Raw genomic sequence first — 20,020 nt, 5'->3', positions numbered from 1 at the left:
TAAATGTTCATGTTAACTGTAAGCTACATCCTGATTTCAGGTATGTTTGTATGTGTATCTTAAAATAAGGAAACTTGATAAGTATGCAGTGATTTGACAGCACCAATTAAAGCTGTCAAGCGTATCAAGGGCCCTAGTACCATGCACTGCACAGCACTCATCATGGATTTTGATTATGTGCCTTGCAGAAGGCAGCATATGGGCTTTTCCTATTTAAAATTTTAAATAATATCATCATCTTTTGGGTGTTAGCAGAGGGCATTTTTAGCTTGAAGGAAATGAAGCAATTATTATCTTTCATGCTTGTGTTATCATTAGTAGATAAATTAGTGGCTTCCTGTGCAAATAATTGAGGATTAGTATATCTAAGATTTGGCTTCTCTTAAAGGACTTCCCTGATGGCTCAGACAGTAAAGCGTCTGTCCATAACGCGGGAGACCCAGGTTCGACCCCTGGGTCGGGAAGATCCCCTGGAGAAGGAAACGGCAACCCACTCCAGTACTCTTGCCTGGAAAATCCTAAGGACGGAGGAGCCTGGTAGGCTGCAGTCCATGGGGTCACTACAAGTCGGACACGACTGAGTGACTTTACTTTCACTTTCAAAGGAAGAAAAAATTATCTATAGATATGAATCCCTCTTCAGGGTCTTTAGACAAACTTCAGTGTGTTAAAGTGCATGAAAATATGCCCTGTTTTGAATTTTTGTACATTGTGTGAATAATAAGTTGGCATAAAACTGCTGGATCATGGTATGTCATTTATGGATTCGGTTTGAAAAGTTAATGTAGTATATAATATAATACTTGTAAGTGTCACACTTACAGAACAGACAGGGAACAGGGTATCTTTTGAGCATCCATTACATGGAGAGAGCAGGGCCATCTGGTTTACCTGGCAGCAGCCGTGGTGCCAGTATAGCATCTGTTATGTCAGGGGTCCCCAACCTCCAGGATCTAATTCCTGATGATCTGATGGAACTGATGTAATAATAATACAAATTAAGTGCACAATAAATGTCATGTGCTTGAATCATCCCAAAGCCATCCCCACCCAGTCCTTGGAAAAATTGTCTTCCTTGAAACTGGTCCCTGGTGCCAAAAAGGTTGGGGCTTGCTGTGTTATGTGATCAACTCTGTTCAGTCAGTCCCTTATTTTGGTTCACTGAGGACTTCCTCCTGTTCCTTTCCTGTGACTATCCATTCTTCACAGACACTGCCTCTAGACAAGGTGACAGATCTTCCTGTCCTTGGTTTGTTTATACTGTTGCTTTCAAATCAGCATTTAGATAAAAATCCTTTGTTTAATCATTTTCAGTTATCTCGCGGTGTCTGGAGCCCTAGAATTTTCACACTTTGAAACATGTTCTTTGTTAGCAGTTAGATGCCTCCTAAATAAGACTTGGCTTATTCTACTCTAAATGGATGTATTGTTTTAGAAATGTAAATCATTTGGAAGGGGCTGAAGTCAAACATAGAAACACCATTCCTTAAGTGGCAGCCACTGCTAAGAGTTGCTATATTAGTGTTGGTGGTCACCAACTTTTTCTTTTCTAAAGCATCTATCAAACCTCTTCTCTGCAAAGTGAGCATATGAGCATCTTTTAGCCATCTCTTCTCCTCGTGACTAATGTGACAAACTAGTCTTGGTTTACCCAGAACTTTCCCAGTTTTTTAGAACTCGAAGTTCCACATCCAAGAACACCCCTGGCTTCCAGGAGAGTCAGCCCTTACCTCCCAATGTGTTAGACCACAATTTTTACAGCATCATGTTAATACTTGTTGTTAGAGCATAGCTGTGAATACTTGTTTTGTTTATGTGCTAGTCGCTTGATTGTGTCCTACTCTTTGCACACCCATGGGACTGTAGCCAGCCAGGTTCTGTCCATGGGATTCTCCAGGTAAGAATACTGGAGTGGGTAGCCATTCCCTTCTCCAGGGGATCTTCCCAACCCAGGGACTGAACCCAGATCTCCTGCATTGTGGACAGATACTTTATTGTCTGAGCCATCAGGATTGTTTCTAAAAATCAAAAGCTAATATACAAATAATATTCACTCTGAAGCCACAGAATATAATAAGATCCATAGAGAAAGAAATTCCATACTGAATCACTGAGTTTCACTGCTTGAAGAAGTTTGTTCCAATGACTTCTATTCTTTTTAGACACTCTTCTGTTTGGGGGTTATATTTGGCTCCTATTGTTTTTCTGCATCTGTGTTGTTCCATTCATTAGATTCTTGTCTTGTTTTCATTGGTAGACTATTGCCTCTGAGTAACTTTTTATATATAATATGTATGGATGGTGAACTCTGTTACTGCATGTCTGAAAATGTCTGATTTTGCCTACACACTTGATTGATAATTTCAGCCTAGATTCAAAATGATAGTTCCTCAACTTTGAAGGCATTGCCCTTCTGATACCTACAATCTAGTGTAGCCAATACGTCTGCTGTTAGACTGATACTTCTTAGTTGACTGTGTATGCATGTGTTTTTCTGTCTACCTCTTTGAATCTTTGGGAAATTTTTACTTTATTCTTAGTTCTGATGTTTTATCAGTGATCTTTTTTTCATTAATTCTTTTTTTTTTTCCCCTTTGGCCTTTATGGTCTTAAGTCTCCTATAGCTCAGGATATTTTCTCCCCACTAATCCTTCTGCACTCTTCACGTAGAACTCCGGGATATGAACCAATTTCTCCTAGAATTGATTCTCTTTGTCTTTCAGATTTTTCTTTGTTTCTGCTTTATGTTCTGGAGATTTTCTTGGCTTCAATTTTTCCCACCTGCTGGATGAGCCTTAAGCCATACAAATTCTATTATTTAGTCCACTGAGTTTTCTATTTTGGCATTTATTTGTTTAATAATCTGAGGACATTTCCATTCTTGCTCTTTTTTTTCCGTGAAAGGAGTGTGAATATATATGAACGTTGTGGTTCCCTCAGTTCATGGCAAATAGATGGGGAAACAGTGGAAACAGTGACAAACTTTATCTTCGGGAGCTCCAAAATCACTGCAAATAGTGACTGCAGCGATGAAATTAAAAGACGCTTATTCCTTGGAAGAAAAGTTATGACCAAACTAGACAGCATATTAAAAAGCAGAGACATGACGTTGCCTACAAAGGTCTGTCTAGTCAAATCTATGGTTTTTCCAGTAGTCGTATATGGATATGAGAGTTGGGCTATAAAGAAAGCTGAGCGCTGAAGAATTGATGCTTTTGAACTGTGGTGTTGGAGAAGACTCTTGGGAGTCCCTTGGACAGTAAGGAGATCCAACCAGTCCATCTTAAAGGAAATCAGTCCTGAATATTCATTGGAAGGACTGATGCTGAAGCTGAAACTCCAATACTCTGGCCACCTGATGCGAAGAACTGACTTATTGGAAAAGACCCTGATGCTGGGAAAGATTGAAGGCAGGAGGAGAAGCAGACGGCAGAGAATGAGATGGTTGGATGGCATCGCCAACTCAATGGATATGAGTCTGAGTAAAATCCGGGAGTTGGTGATGGACAGGGAGGCCTGGCATGCTACACTCCACGGGGTCACAAAGAGTTGGACACAACTGAGCAACTGAACTGAATTGATGAACATTGTTCCAGCCATTAAGAAAGCATTATTCTTGACAATGATGATCTTGACAGATGATCTTCTTGGATTGCTTAAACATTTTCTTTTCCAGCATCAAACACTTCTTTAATTTGTTAATTTGTAGAGAGAGTGCATCACTGTTTTCCACCAAAACTGCTCTAAGTTACCCATCTTAGTTCCTTGGAATAATTTAGGCTTTCTAGTTTCCTGTGCTGCTCTCCCATTGTTTTGGAATGCCTTTCCTTCCATCTCCTAACTCTTCTCCAGATGTTACCGTGACTGCCCACTTTGTACCTCATTTACACAGAAGGTCTGAGACCTCCCGCTCCCACCACCATCAACCAGAATCAGTCTCTCCTTTCTTGAGAGACTCAAGAGCCTTTGGGGCTTCCCTGGTGGTCCAGTGGTTAAGAGTCTGTGCTTTCAATGCAGGGGACATTCAATCCCTGGTCAGGGAACTAATATCCCACATGCCACGTGGTGTGGCCAAACCCTATCTGCAGGGAAGATAAAGAATGGACTTGAGGACACAGTGAGGGAAGGAGAGAATGGGACAAGTGGAGAAAGTAGTATTGACATATATACACCATCGTGTATAAAATAGATATCTGGTGAGAACGTTGCTATGGAGCACGGGGAGCCCAGCCTGGCACTCTGTGATGACCTAAAGGGGTGGGATGGGGGGAGGCTCTAGAGGGATATATGTATATAAGTATAATTATGGCCAATTTGCATTGTTGTACTGCAGAAACCAACACACTATTGCAAAACAACTTTCCTCCATTTAAAAAATAAATTAAAACAAATAAACAAACAAAAAAACATTCATGAGCCTTGATTAAAACGTTCTTGTCATTGCCCCTCTCTCACTCTTGTTGAGGGTCCCTACTGCTAGAGCAGGATTCCTGAAACAAAGACAAATAAGAAGATAAAGACAATTCCCAGACATGGGAGGGAGAACAGGGAGTTCTAGAGAGCAGGTGTAGGCTGCCTCTGCCAGGTACCTCATGTGAAAAATAGCTGGTCAGTGGCTAGGGGCTCACGTGCCTGCTTCTCATCTAGAAGCTTAATTGAACGAAAACTTAATTTTTAAAATTGTTTTATGTTCCAAAAGTATTTTAAGTAACTATCAGTTGATAGATGACCAAAATAGAAACTGTTAAAATTCTCTTTCTGTAGCAGGAAATAGGATTACAGGACCTGGATGCATTCCTAAAATTTCTTTGTGGTTTGGCTGCAGTAAATTACTACTTTACATATAGCTTTTAAAATATATTTAGACTTAAGTTTAAAGAGTGAGAACCACTTGTATAAACATCATTGAATACCATTCTTTTAATGAATGGGGTAATGTTATTTATATTCTTTCTTCACTTCCTCTGGAAAGTCCATGTCTTTAGGGGAGGGCTTTAACTTGTATTCCCCCTGAAAAGTGAAAGGAATTCACCTTAATGTATTTTAATTCAGCCACAGAATTCTCACTATTGCTACTGAAAACTGCTTGGCCCAAATCTCTTAGTGTGATGATTTTTAATTGGACTGTCATAAAATAGCACATGACAATGCACATATCCTAAAGTAGTAAATTTAATGTTTAAGGGATTAGAATAACTCTTATTTTATGTGTGCCTTTGTATTGAAAATCCTCCCTTTCTCTCTTTTTGTTTTTTTTTGAAGAGAAATTTTGCAGTTAGTGTTTCAGTGAAGCAGTGAAATGAGGCAGGAACCAGTGATGGAGGGCTTGCTGGGTGGAAGTGAGGAGCCTGGGTTCATCAGTCAGCAGGGAGGGGGTGGGCTTTTCAAGGACCGAAGCAAGGAAGCCACGTGATCACATTTATCATACAGGTGACAAGATGGAAGTAGGGTTGGAGGCAGCCCAGAAGCAGGTCGTAGTATAACCCATTTCAGAAAGTACTGAAGCCACGGACCAAGACAATAGAAGTGTTTCTGTCCAACTCTAAAATTTTGCACTATATTAATTGTACCGCCATTAGACTAATTTCCTGGTTATTTTGTGAAGATTTGGCCCTTTTAGAGCTAGAAGGGATCTTGGAGATTCTTACGCAGTCTTTTTATTTCAGAAATGAATGTAAAACCTGAGACCTAAAGAAATGAAGTGATTCCTCCAGGTCAGGCGACTCATTACGTGGAAAGCTTGGGCTTTCCCAAGTCTTCTGATTCCAAAACCGAAGCTTTTTGGTGATGCTTCCCATCTGTCCTACCTGCTCTCGGCTAGGCACTTGCCCAAGCCTACGTCCCACCTAAACATCTCTCACCTGGTGCTTGATGACACAGTGGGATATTGACAACTGTCTTTCTCTAGTTAACTCATACCCAGACTTTTCTAAATGACTTATTTCTAATCTTTCTCACTCTTCCGCAGTGCTCATTCTTGCCCATCACATTCAGAGGATGGTCTATCTCTTATTTCCTAGAGGAAATAGAAGTCACCCAAGAACATACTGGGCTACTGCCTACCGTCAAATCTACTAACCCCCATCTGCCTGCCCTTTAATGTAACAGCAGAAGTGTCCTGCCTTTTTAATGCTGGATCCTGGATCCTGAGTCCCAGGTTCTCCTATCTTTTCAAGGACATTTTTGATAATTTTTCCTGTTCTAGTGTTTTCAACCGTTTCTTCCCTAAAAGATGTATCTGGTCATCATTTATGTATCAAACTGGATTTTTTCTTTTAAGATGCTGCTCAGAATACCTGTCCAGTGAGCACATTTCACTCAGTTATTAATAACTGTTCATGAGTGACCTCTATGTGCTAGGTATTGGGTATCCTGTCATGTACAGAAGAAATGGGGTCTCATATGGTCTCATGGGAGAAACAGATGCTAAACAAGTATCTGTACTTGCTGAACATTCAGATTGGACAGTACAAGTCTAACCAGTTTTATGGTAGTAGGCACTGTATTTCAGTTTTGTCGTATGCTGTGTTTCAGTTTCATAGTAAAATTTGTGGTAGTGAGTTCTGTCTAGCGTTATCATGCATTACCAGAGGCCTGGCCTTTGCTCTGGGTTTAATTTTAACATCTCATGACCAAATGCCCTTGCTGTTACAAGCTAGTGTACACACCCAAATATCCCTGCTAAAAATGCACATTTAACTGAATCTGAAGAAATATTAATCTGCTCAGGGAGTTGGAAACTAAACACCACATATTTATTCCGGATAAAATTTATTCTCAAATAAATAAAAATACTTAATATAATATAAACCTGAAAGATAGGTTGAAAAAAATCCTAAAGGCATTCCTTTTAAAATTAGCAAAATAACTGTAAGCACACACTAGGTATGCTAATGACAAGTTTAATCGAAAGAAAAAGTCTTCTCAAGTACAGATGTAAAATGACATGGTTTCTTTCCATGTATCAGTTATTACCCTCCAAGTTTCCTCATGGGCTACATAAGTCAGTTTTAGCATTTCCCCTCTTTTTAGAAGTAGAAGAAGTCCACATTAGCAAAACCAAAGATTTCCAGGAAGTACTAGTTGCAGTAATGGTGGGGAACGTGTAGATGAATAAATCACTGTTTGTTAAGAACTATAAAATATTTTATTGGAAGTCTGCCTTCTATATTCAGGTTTCCTTGAACCTGAAAGCCTATTGAGATATCCTCAAGATGAATGTTAAATAAAAACTCTGTGATATATTTGGTAGTTCATTTTTTTTTAAAAACTGGTATGTCAAAGACCGTTTTTCTTGACTGATGTGGAAAGGTTGGAGGAAAAAAAGGCCTTCAGTGAAAGGAAATTACCTTTCTAAATATAACATTCTAAAGTGATGTAACAGTTTTTTCCATATGTTGCTTGAATAAAAGTAGTGTTTTTACAGAAGTGTTTTACAGTACTCACTATTAAATAAACTGGCAACCACAAATTCAAATTTCTAAAGCTATCTCCCCAAATATTAGTTTATTAAATAGCTAGTATAAAAAAGAAACATGATATCTTTGGTCTCCCTGTACCAAAGTCTATTTTACTTTTGAGCCAGTCCAACTTTAAAAACCACAGCCATATGAATTCTGTTCATTTTAGGGGATTTTCCTGTGTAAACTAACATTGTGTATTTTTGTTCCTTGCTAACACATTCTGAATCACTTGAAGTTATTGGTCTAGGTTGAAAAAAGCTCTTGGACGCTAATCTATATTCCTCTAATCTATAAAAGGCGTTGCTTATAAAATATTTCTGCTTAGAAATGCTTGTCCATTTCTATAGTTTCCTCCATTTTATTAAGTATAGAATCTGCCAAGACATTATTAACTTTCACAATCACCTTCCATCTTTCTGTCTAGACTTGAGGATCTTTGGAAAGTCTTATCTTACTCATAATAATATTCTTCCACTGGTGTACCACTAAGACCCATATTTTAATATTAGAATTGTATTCTTTTATGCTCTCAAGGACACACCAGATATCATGCTGCCCCTGAGCATTATTGCTAGCTAACTCTGACAGCCTATCACTGGCTGGAGATTCCCTGAGGGTAAGAAAGAGGTCAGTCCTAGTCCGGGCTGAGTTCCCTGACTAGGGGGTGCATCCTTGGTGCTCAGATGTTGGGTGCTTTCGGGTCATTTACAGAGTAACACAGGGGACTTTCCTGGTGGTCCAGTGGTTAAGTATCTGTCTTGCAAAGCAGGAGATTCAGGTTCAATCCCTGGTCAGAGCACTGAGATCTCACATGCCACAGAGCAACTAAACCCATGCATTTCAACTAACGAGCCTGCATGCCACAACGAAAGATCTGAATGATGCAACAAAGATCTTGTGTGCTGCAACTGAGATTCTCGACTGAGACTCGACACAACCAAATAAATAAATAAATAAAGAGTAACACAGGTTGCTTGGATGAGTAGAAAGTGAATTAGGAAAGTGTAGATAACTGTATTACAGCATTTGCAGTATAGCTACCATCCAATCTGTTGGCTTCAAAGCCTCCTTTCTTGGATAGAGTCTCAGTCATTTCTTTTGTAATCTTGGTACCTTTAATACCACTTGAATGAAACTCATTCATTTAAGAAACATTCCCCCATTTTACCTTCTGGCCCAGTATCCCCTCCAACACTGAAAAATAAAGGAAAATGGTGTTGTAATCTCCAGTTCTGTTTGGCCAGCTTTTTTAATGAAGAGGTCCACTTTGCCCCAAGAATAATAAAGAGAGGGACATACGGGGAATGTGAGGAAGGAATCATCGAACTCGTAATCTCCAATTCAGTGTTAGGATTAAGGATTGTTTGTCAAGTCATTAAGCCAGCTCTTAGTCTCTTTAAAAGTATAAACAGGAAATGACAGAATCTAAACTCTGGGTCATCAGAATCTGGTGTGCAGAGTTTGTTGTCTAGTTGCTTCTGGCTTCCTTTCTAAAACATTCATAGCCAACTTACCTTTAAATGAAGCCTAGCATTTCTTAATAATGTGTAAAGAGCTTTCATCACACAAGTGGTGTGCGATCTTTTGGAACCCAGGAACGGATGAAGACTGAAGACTGAACTTGTCATTTCATCAGTCTTCTTTCTGTGCAGCATGCAGTGCCTGACGAGTCATGCAAACCTGACGTGTAACACCAGAACTGAGTGGGTAGAACCTTCCCTTTGACAGTTTTGTTTCAATGTATCTATCAAAATGCCACTGAAAGCAATTCAACTTATTAAGAATTGCTTTATGTATGTAGTTTTCCCAAGAATACACCCAGTTTGTAATATGAGATGTTTGGAGACTTTGCTTCACTCACTTTGTAATCTCCATGCCTGGCACTGTGCCTGGCACACATCAGACATTGACTATATAATTTAATCAAACGTTGGTTAAAATGAATATGTTTACTGGCTAAGAAAACAAAAACAAATAGTTATTGAAAGATGTGCAACTATTCTCCATAGTTTCCACTTCCAAATTCTAGGGTGGTGTTGTTTTTTAAGTGATTGAGACCCACTGGACCTCTTAAGAAACATGAAGGGGCCGATTGGGGATATCAAATGAGAAATAGAAATTGACTTGAGTTTGCAAGCAAAGCTACAGTGTCTGTCTTTGGAGGTCTCTGTGAGAATAGAAATGTGTGTCTCTACATAACAGATCCTGAATACTTGTTGAATGGATAAATAAAAATTGAGTCTGAGGTATTTAAATAATTACCTGCTTGGATGAAACACTTCTGTGATTGCTTAACACCCTTATTCTATAATGTTTAAATAAGATGTTTCTCAACCATTGGAATAACTGTAATTAAAATTTTATAGTATCAGATGTTGGCCATAATAAGGAGTGAAAGGAACTCATATAAAGACATATGTCAGAGATATTGCAGGTTCCCTTCCAGAGCATGGCAATAATGCCAGCATCACAATAAATCAAGTCACACAAATCGTTTGGTGTCCCAGTGCTTATAAAAGTTATGTTTATACTACACTGTAGCCTATTGAGTATATAGATAGCATTATGCCTAAAAAACAATGTATATACCTTAAATTAAAAGTGCTAAAATAAAAGTGCTTAAAAAATAAAAGTGTATAAATAAAAATTCTAACCATTATTTGACAACACAAAAATGCTAACCATTATTTGACAATTTGATACCACAGACCTTCAATTTGAAAAAAAAAAAAAAAAGAAAATGCCATGTGTCCAAGGTGCAATGAAGCAGAACATAATAAAATGAGGTATGCCTGTCCTGTGGGTGGAGTGTAAATTGGTACAATTACTCTTGAAAAAAAAAAATTGGCATCACTCAGTAAAGCTCAACATGTGTATGATGAACAACCCAAAAGTTCCGATTCAGGTAAATACAATGTAGAAGCATGCATACAGGGCTATGTACAACACTGCTTGTAATAGAGAAGAAAAGTAGAAACAGCCTAAAGATGAAACAGTAGATCATATAAATATACCACGAAGTGTCTGACATTCAAAGAAATACTGTCTCTCAGTACAGACAATAACACTGCAAAGCCACATGCAGGAGTCTCACATACTGTCAAGTTGGAAAAAGCAAGTCACCTTGGAACATGTATAAGTCTGTTTTTATAGTTCAAAAGCACACAGAATTGATCAGAATGGGATGTTGGCTTATTTTCAGCCCTTATGTATTTGCAGGATGGCTACATCATCTTGGGCCTCTAAATCCTGTCTTGTTCATGTCTAGCAGGAGCAAGAAAAGTTCTGCTTCCCTAGTAATTTTAACAAAATACCCCCAGTTAGGTCTCACTGGTCCTGATTGGTGTGGCTTGGGCCACTTGCCTATCTCCACCAATCACAGTAACCCGGGAGAGGAGATACTATGAATGTTTAGCTTAATTGATATCATTCAGAGCACCTGGGCTGAGAGTTGGACAAAAGAGAGGAAAATATGGATGGTTGCCAGAAGGAGGGTAGTTGAGCTTCTAAAACCATAGATGGTATTATTCTGCCCCCCTTTCAGAAGTCACTTTAAGGTTTATGTTTCGCTAACTATTGTGACTTGCTTACTCTCTGCAAAGGAAGTGAGGTGGCTCAAAGAAGGGCAAGTGGAAGGAAGAAAGTGGTTTTTATGCTGTGGTGGACCTGAGTCCCAGGTTACCTGCCTTTTGAAATCAGAATGTATGGATGTGAAGTGGCCCCCCATCATGGCAGGTATGGGGCAGAGGCTGGACTCTCGTCTGAATACAGAGATTCTTTTTGGATTTACAAGATCAGATTGTATCCCCTCAAAACTACTCACTTTGGTTTCGTTAACTATGTCAGTTTTGTCTGTGTTACTTATCTAAGCAATACTTTCTAGATATTTAGGGCAGGAAAGTTGTCCTTTTTTGGCCTGATTACTTTTGAGTATGTTAGTTGCACTGGCCTAAGGTTTTATGATTTCTGGGAGTCTCATAAATGGATTTTCACCCTCTGTTTGTTCTGTGAAGTTTGTGTGTTTAACTCAAGAAATAAAGATTTCACGCCTATGAGCAGGGGCTTCCCTGGTGGCTCAGCTGGTAAAGAATCCCTCTGCCATGTGGGAGACCTGGGTTCGATCTCTGGGTTGGGAAGATCCCTTGGAGAAGGGAACGGCTACCCACCCCAGCATTCAAGTCTAGAAAATTCCATGGACTGTATAGTCCATGCGGTTGCAAAGAGTCGGACATGACAAGCAACTTTCACTTATGAACAGATTTTGGGGGCTCCTGTATTTCAAATAGTTGACATTTTAGGGAAAATGTCTATGCTTTGGGTATTTGCACAGTCATTATCATAAGGAGAAGTGTTTTTATTGGACATGACTTTAAATCATTTCTTGTTTAAACCATGCCTAACTTAGACCATTAAATCTGCTTTTACCTGTTACCTCAATATTCTCCTCTCAAGCTAACAGGCCTTTAAATTTGTCCTAGTATAAAGAGTAAGTGTGGTCCCTTTTGTGGATCATTTTCATTAACGTTCATTCTTAAATACTAGAATTGATCCCATAGTTTTTGTCAGAAACACCTGATTTTCAGTTTCTCTCCTCACCTGTTGTCTAAAATGAAAGGTAAGCTTGTTTTCGACACTATAACTAAAATGATATGGTGACATATTGGACTTCTGTCTCCTTTTTATGAAACCAACCCTGACGTTTTATTTATTTTTAGTTTCAAACTCACATTAGTTGTGGTTTGCATGTAGAACTTATTTTAAACATCACCTTGCATGTACTCCTGACTATAAACCAAGTTTCCCATTGTTCTTTGGCCAAAACCAATAAAATATGGCCTGTTTTATCACAGTGAAATGCAATTTGGATTTTCTTTTCAGAAATAGAACATCAATGGCTATTTATAACATTTCCCCAACTTTTAAAAGCCTAGTAAACTGTTGAGAAGTCTTTATATGAAATTCTATTTGTATTTAATGCTGTGGGTATAATCTATCAGTGCATTTTGCATTTAAGGCCGGATAATCAAATATTCTTAATGTGTTTCTTTTTTCTAAAAGTTCTATTGTGAATTTATAGAACAGCCTCTGAGATCCTTAAGTATTCACCTATAAATAAGCCTCACTGATTGTTAAAGCCTATTGCCATTCTCATATTCCATAATGGTATTTCACCTTCTACAGAACAAAGATATACTCGTTAGTTTACCTCGTGTTGAATTTCATGCCTTTTATTAAAAAAGTACATTTATACTTCTCAACTTTTCTCATAAGGAAACCATTGTCCTGAAGATTTCCTTAAATGTTTTCTATATAGGTTCTTTAAGCATAATTTTTTTAATATGATCCGGTTTTAAATTATCTGTTTTCATTTGTTTGTGATTGGCCATTGCTATCACTGGACAGAAAATATTGCTTTTTATGTATTTCAAGTCAAATGATGCCACCTTTATTATATCCAGCAGGGCATTTTTTCAAGATATTTTTCTTGTTTTCAGCCTTTCATCTGCTGATGGTGGTATTTGGTCTTTTCATTTCCTTTCACTAATGCTTTGTGAGCATCTTTTTATTTTATTCCTGACTTTACAGCAAAAATGTTGTCTGTTGGTTTTAGGTCTTTTTAAAATTCACAGTAGGTGATCTGTTTCTAGATTACTGAGAGATTATCAGGTATAAGTGCTGTTTTGTCATCTTTGAAACTAGGAGTATGTGTTGATTTGACCTATTGATAGAGCATAAGAGATTTATTTATGTAATATTTATAGAATAAGACCAGTTTATATTGTTGTGTTATTATTTTAATATACTGGGAATAGACTATTAGAGCACTTTATTTAACATTCTTCCATCTTATTTATCTAAGTCAAACAAGCCTCTTGCTTTTTTCCTTCTTTGTGTTTTATCAGGTTAGCTAATCTGATAAGCTTCACCAAACAACCTGGAGTCTCATTTGTCTTATATCCTGAAACTTTTTTATATAGCCTGGGAATTGTCTAATCCTTGAAGTAACCTATATTTCTTAGCTTTTCAACTTCTATGTTTTTAGTTCAGTTTTTAGTAATTAAATAGCACCTTATAAAACTGCTTCCACTGATGTTCAGATTTATTCAAAGGATCCTTTAATATAACATTCTTAAGTTTATCATCTGTTCCATGTCTGTGATATATTCTTCTAATAATTCAAGTTTCATGTTGAATTTTAAGGCTAGATTTGCCTGAAATCTGTCTATGAGGTATTTTGTTCTATATTGAACCAGTGACTGTTTTTTAAATATCGAAATCACAAAGTCCTGCATTTTCTTCTGCCTTTCCTATACTACATTTATTGCTATTTTTGAACTTAAGATTGAATATGTAGTTTTATATCTTTGTTCTCTCCAATATAGGAAAAAAATAAAACTAGTGTCACAAGTAAAATTCTATTTCTTATTCTTCATATTAAATGAAATTAACTCACTTTTACCATTTATCCCCACTCATTTCCTCATTTTTCGTAATATGATCCAGGATTTCAGGGACTTCCCTGATGGTACATTGGTTAAGAATCCACCTTCCAATGCAGAGGGAGTGGATTCAATCCCTGGTTGGGAAACTAAGATCCCATATGCCATGAGGCAAAAAATTTTTTAAAAAATTGAAAATTGACTGATCCAGAATTTCAGACTTTGATGAGCTTGATTATTATAGTAATGTTTTTATTACACATTTTTTCAAAAATTTGAAGTTTGCACTCTGTTTGGTCTGTTTTTTAGAGTCATTCGCATACTTTATTCCCTATTTATGGGTTTTAATGCTTATCGCCAGTGCTACTACATGACTACTTTTTCATTTTGTTTGGATTCATCCCTCAGTTCAGTTCAGTTCAGTCCCTCAATCGTGTCCGACTCTTTGCGGCCCCGTAGACTGCAACACCCCAGGCTTCCCTGTCCATCACCAACTCGGAGCTTACTCAAACTCATGTCCATTGAGCCAGTGATGCCATCCAACCATCTCATCCACTTTTGTCCCCTTCTCCTCCTGCCTTCAGTCTTCCCCAGCATCAGGATCTTTTCTGGTGAGTCAGTTCTTCGAATCAGGTGGCCAAATTATTGGAGTTTCAGCTTCAGCATCAGTCCTTCCAATGAATAATCAAGACTGATTTCCTTTAGGATGGACTAGTTGGATCTCCTTGCAGTCCAAGGGACTCTCAAGAGCCTTCTCCAACACCACAGTTCAAAAGCATCAATTCTTCAGCACTCAGTTTTCTTTATAGTCCAACTCTCACATCCATACATGACCACTGGAAAAACCATAGCCTTGACTAGATGGACCTTTGTTGGCAAAGTCATGTCTCTGCTCTTTAAGATGCTGTCTAGGTTGGTCATAACTTCTCTTCCAAGGAGTAAGTGTCTTTTAACTTCATGGCTGCAGTCACCATATGCAGTGATTTTGGAGCCCCCAAAATAAAGTCTGTCACTGTTTCCATTGTTTCCCCATCTATTTGCCAAGAAGTGATGGGACCGGATGCCATGATCTTAGTTTTCTGAATGTTGAGTTTTAAGCCAACTTTTTCACTTTCCTCTTTCACTTTCATCAAGAGGCTCTTTACTTCTTCTTCACTTTCTGCCATAAGGGTGATGTCATCTGCATATCTGAGGTTATGGATATTTCTTCTGGCAATCGTGATTTCAGCTTGTGCTTCATCCAGTCCAGCATTTCTCATGATGTACTCTGCATATAAGTTAAATAAGCAGGGTGACAATATGCAGCCTTGACGTACTTCTTTCCCTATTTGGAACCAGTCTTTTGTTCCATTTCCAGTTCTAACTGTTGCTTCTTGACCTGCATACAGATTTCTCAGGAGGCAGGTCAGGTGATCTGGTATTCCCATCTCTTTAAGAATTTTCCACAGTTTGTTGTCGTCCACACAGTCAAAGGCTTTGGCATAGTCAATAAAGCAGAAATAGATGTTTTTCTGGAACTCTCTCGCTTTTTCCACGATCCGGTGGATGTTGGCAATTTGATCTCTGCTTCCTCTGCCTTTTCCAAATTGAACTTGAACATCTGGAAGTTCCCGGTTCACATACCATCCCTCAGTCAACTGGAAATATTTTCAAGTAGCTTTTGTTCATGATGATACCTACCTGGTACACTTATAGGCACATTTTGTTTATCTGTGATTCTTTCTTTTCAAAAATAGTGACCAAAAGAAAGAAAAGCAGTCCCCAATTTTATCCCATTTAAGCTTCACCCCATGAACTTCTCCCTTCCCACCCAGGTACTTTGCAAAGATGGAAACAGAGAAATGATTGGATACAGCCATAGAGAGGCACTCAGGGATAGAGTGACCATGGTCTTAGGAGGTGGTTCCCATCCTGTGGAGGACTTGGGTTTCAGAGATAAGAGATCTTATTGAGGCTGAGAATACTATCTTACTGAGTTGAGACTGAGTGAAATCATCCATCCTCCTTCTGCTTCTTGGAGTTTCATCTCTCTTCCTGGTACAGGAAATGCTTCTTACTTCTGGCAAGTCATTGAATTTAATTTTTATTGCTATTGAAAATTCTAGTCTTTTTTTTTTTTTAATTTTCTGAGTATTTCAAGGGAAAGGAAAGATCAAGAACTAGACATCAGTGCCTGTCCAACACCACACCCTCTGGGTTTTTTAAAAACTAAATTGATTATTGCCATAGGTCCATTATAGACCTGTACTGTGCTCAATCATGTTCAGCCCTTTGCAACCACATGGACTGTAGCCCACTAGGCTCCTCTATCAATCCATGGGACTTCTCAGCAAGAATACTGAAATGGATTGCCATTTCCTCCCCTGGGATCTTCCCAACCCAGGATCCAACCCACATCTCCTGCATCTCCTGCATTGGCAGGAGGATTTTTTTTTTTAAACCATAGCACCAACTGGGAAGCCCACAGATGTGGCATTTTCCTAGGAAAATTATGTGTTTTTTTTAAAATCCAGTCTTCCTTTTGCCACTTAAAATTGACCCAGATGTTTCTTCCATATTCCACAGAAATCATTCTGGAAAAGTAACATTTAAGTAAAAAGCAACTTATCTTTGTGTTTCTCCTCCAGGTGGAGACAGATGTGAAGAGTTGGTGGATAAAGACATTGGAAAGGCTTCAACCATAAAAGTGAGCCGTTTTCATTTTTTTGCCACTTGAGTTATGAAATGCGCTGAAAGATTAATCAATTCATGAGTTTGTTAGGTATTTTCATATAAGTACCCTCTGTGAGCAAAATTTTTCTTGTTTTTTTAAAACTTTTTGGTAAGATGGAATAGCAACTATAACCAAAGGATGAGATACAAAACAAAATTCATATTTCAAAATACATAGGTGAAGAATAAAGATTGAGTCAGGAAAAGTAAACCACAGTGTGACCTAAATTGGTTCTTCCCGTTGGCTCTCTACCGTTAATGAGTCACTCTTTTAGGTAGTATTTTTAATGCTTTTCATTGGACAGAAAAATTCTTCTTGTTCTTTTTAAGTCTCTCTCTTTTCTTTAAGATATAAAATCTCAATCTAATTTTGCGGTGGCAGTACTTGAAAACCACACTGAACAATAAAAGGGAAAGGAAAGGGGATACATCCCTCTTGAAAGGTCTCGTCATTATTTTATTCTGTTTCTCCTTTTCTAAGTCCTTTAATTTATCACAGTCAGGCCACATTATAAGCTATTTTCAGGACTTGAAATGTTGAATTGACATTATTCACTTCCATATTAAATAATTACTAGAATGAAAGAAATATGTAAAGACAGTCCTGATACACATAACATTATCATTTTTACTCTGGATTATTTTTTTTCTTATACTTGCAGTTTTACACCAGGCCTTTTTTTTAACCAAACAGTAAAATAAAAATAAAATTAAAGTGTAAGTGCAGCAAGGGGTTAGAGTTTGCCTTTAGCTAGCAAAATGATCATGTTTTATTGGAATCATGAATATTTAGTACATCGCATTATGCTTCTTGAGGTACTCAAATTATTACAAAGACAAATGATATTTTAATGGAATAAAGATGTCCTTGTATGTGCTGGAGTTTAGAGTTCATCGGTGTTTTTTTAGCTGGTAAAACAATGGTTTTCTTACCACAGATCTTCATTCCTGGCAAGAAAGGAGTTTTTTTGTCTAATGTATGATTAGAATTCTGAGTAGTTTAAAAATCAAGAGTCTGAGGTACAGAGTTGACTTATCTATTACACACAGTGCCTGGGACCATGATACTTTTAGTGACCCATGAAAATGTTTTAATTTTAATTGTTTCCCCCCAGATGAATAGAATAGCCTGCCAGGCTCCTTTGTCCATGGGACTTCCCGGGCAAGAATACTGGATTGGGTTGCCATTCCCTTCTCCAGGGGATCTTCCCAACTCAAGGATAGAACCCTGGCCTCCTGCATTGCTGGCCAATTTTTTTACTGTCTAAGCTACCAAGGAAGCCTGGAATATATAATAAAAACCCAGCCTGGATTATATTTTTCTTTATACCAATGGAGTCATAAAATGCAATTCTTAATACTCTCTTTTATGGAGGAAAAGGCTAAAGTGCCCCAGGACCCAAGAAAGTCATCACATGTGCCTCCCGAGGTCACAGTCAGGCATGCTCTATATATGTGACCAATTCAGTCTTTTGAATATTATTTTTTCTTTTTTTTGAAGAGAAATAATCATTTCTTTCACAGAAATGATTACCTTTTCTGTAAATGAACTTATCATAGACTTGTCTGCTGAACAGAGAGAGATACATGGTTCTGTCTCCAAAGAAAGTAATGACATCTTGTGAGGTTAGGTAGCTGTGGTTTTTCATGATGTTTGCCTAGAATTAAATAAATATTTTCTCCTCTGAGAGATCCACTGATTTTCTGTTTGCTTTGTAATACGATATGGAAAATAAGGAAAGGGAAAGAGAGAATAGCTCAAGATTCTTTGGTCCCATTCTGGACAAACATTTTTTTATTTTTATTTCTTTTTTGCCTGCAAAATGTGTGTTCCATGAGAACATGTGATGACCCTGCCCCCTCTCTGCAGGGGGTGTCTAGAACTTAAGTTCTTGGATCTTCCGTGATTGCTGATCTGTATTACTGAGTACGTTTCATTCTCAATTACCGTGACTGATCTGGTTCTGTTTGTTTCTGAAGCCATGATCTAATGTTGGAGAAAATATTAAGATCTTTGTCAATCTTCAACTGCAGTGACCATGTAAGGTTATCTTCTAAAAATCACTTTGATTTAAAGTAAGTGTGTTGAATGTCTGGTGAACTTCTTTTGCAGAATTGGTATCCAGTCAGACAAAAGCTCCCTAAAAGCCAGGTCTTTGCATGTTTTGCTTGTTGCTATAGACTCTAGAAAAAGCCAGACATCAGGGAAGCCCAAATATTTGCTGAAAGATTGAATGAGCTAATTTCCTTCTTTAGAAAAGTCATGTTTCCCCCTCTTGAGGACTAGGGCTCCAGATCTCTGGTTTGAGGTAACAACTGTGGTGATCAGATGCTGGAAGGGCCCCATCTTCAGTGCCCAGAGAGATGGGTGACCCTGCATTGGTCAGCCTCCAACTCCAGACTCAGTTTTGTTGTTGTTCAATAGCTAAGTTATGTATGACTCTTTGCAACCCCATGGACTACAGCACACCAGGCTTCCCTGTCCTTCACAATCTCCTGGAGTTTGCTCAAATTCATGTTCATTGAGTCGATGATGCCATCCAACCATCTCATCCTATGTTGTCCCCTTCTCCTCCTACCCTCAATCTTTCCCAGCATCAGGGTCTTTTTCAATGATTCGTCTCTTCGAATCAGGTGGCCAAAGTATTAGAGCTTCAGCATCAGTCCTTCCAATGAATATTCAAGATTGATTTCCTTTAGGATTGACTGGTCTGATCTCCTTGCAGTCCCAGGGGCTCTCAAGAGTCTTCTCCAGCACCACAGTGTGAAAGCATCCATTCTTTGGCACTCAGCCTTCTCTATGGTCCAACTTTCACATCTGTACATGACTACTGGAAAAAACATAGCTTTGGCTATACAGACCTTTGTCGGCAAAGTAATGTCTCTGCTTTTTAATACACTGTCTAGGTCTGTCATAATTTTTCTTCCAAGAAGTCAGTATCTTTTACTTTCATGGCTGCAGTTTCCATCTGCAGTGAATTTGGAGGCCAAGAAAATAAAACCTGTCACTGTTTCCACTTCTTCCCCATCTATTTGCCGTGAAGTGATGGAACAGGATACTATGGTCTTAGTTTTTTGAATGTTGTGTTTCAAGCCAGGTTTTTCACTCTATCACCCTCATCAAGAGGCTCTTTAGTTCCTCTTCACTTTCTGCCATTAGAGTGATATCATCTGCATATCAGAGGTTGTTGATATTTCTCCCAGCAATCTTGATTTTAACTTGTGATTCATCCAACCCAGCATGGTTTAACCCTTTCACAAAAATAGCTGGGTTAGAAGGACTCAGTTTACCCTTTCACAAAAATAGTTGGGTTAGAAGGAACATTTTTACTTTTGTAGAATTTCTTAAAACAACAACAGAAAAGCTATTCTGATGGCCTCCTCCACCTTGGTGTCCCCCTAGAT

The 20,020-nt window shown here is 38.2% G+C and overlaps 1 protein-coding gene across 1 annotated transcript in view; it reads left to right on the top strand.

The window, feature by feature from the left end:
* The window catches only part of PLEKHG1 (pleckstrin homology and RhoGEF domain containing G1), a 246,633-nt gene that overhangs the window by 47,065 nt on the left and 179,548 nt on the right, over window positions 1–20,020 (top strand). The window contains exon 2 of the mRNA XM_065931122.1: window positions 16,531–16,589. The gene's annotated coding sequence lies outside the window, so the exon portion shown is untranslated. The remainder of the gene's footprint in view (window positions 1–16,530; window positions 16,590–20,020) is intronic.

The sequence above is a fragment of the Muntiacus reevesi genome, chromosome 3 (genome assembly GCF_963930625.1).
Source record: "Muntiacus reevesi chromosome 3, mMunRee1.1, whole genome shotgun sequence".
NCBI lineage: Eukaryota > Metazoa > Chordata > Mammalia > Artiodactyla > Cervidae > Muntiacus > Muntiacus reevesi.
The sequence above is the reverse complement of the archived record's forward strand: the minus strand, read 5'-3'. Positions and strand labels throughout refer to the sequence as shown.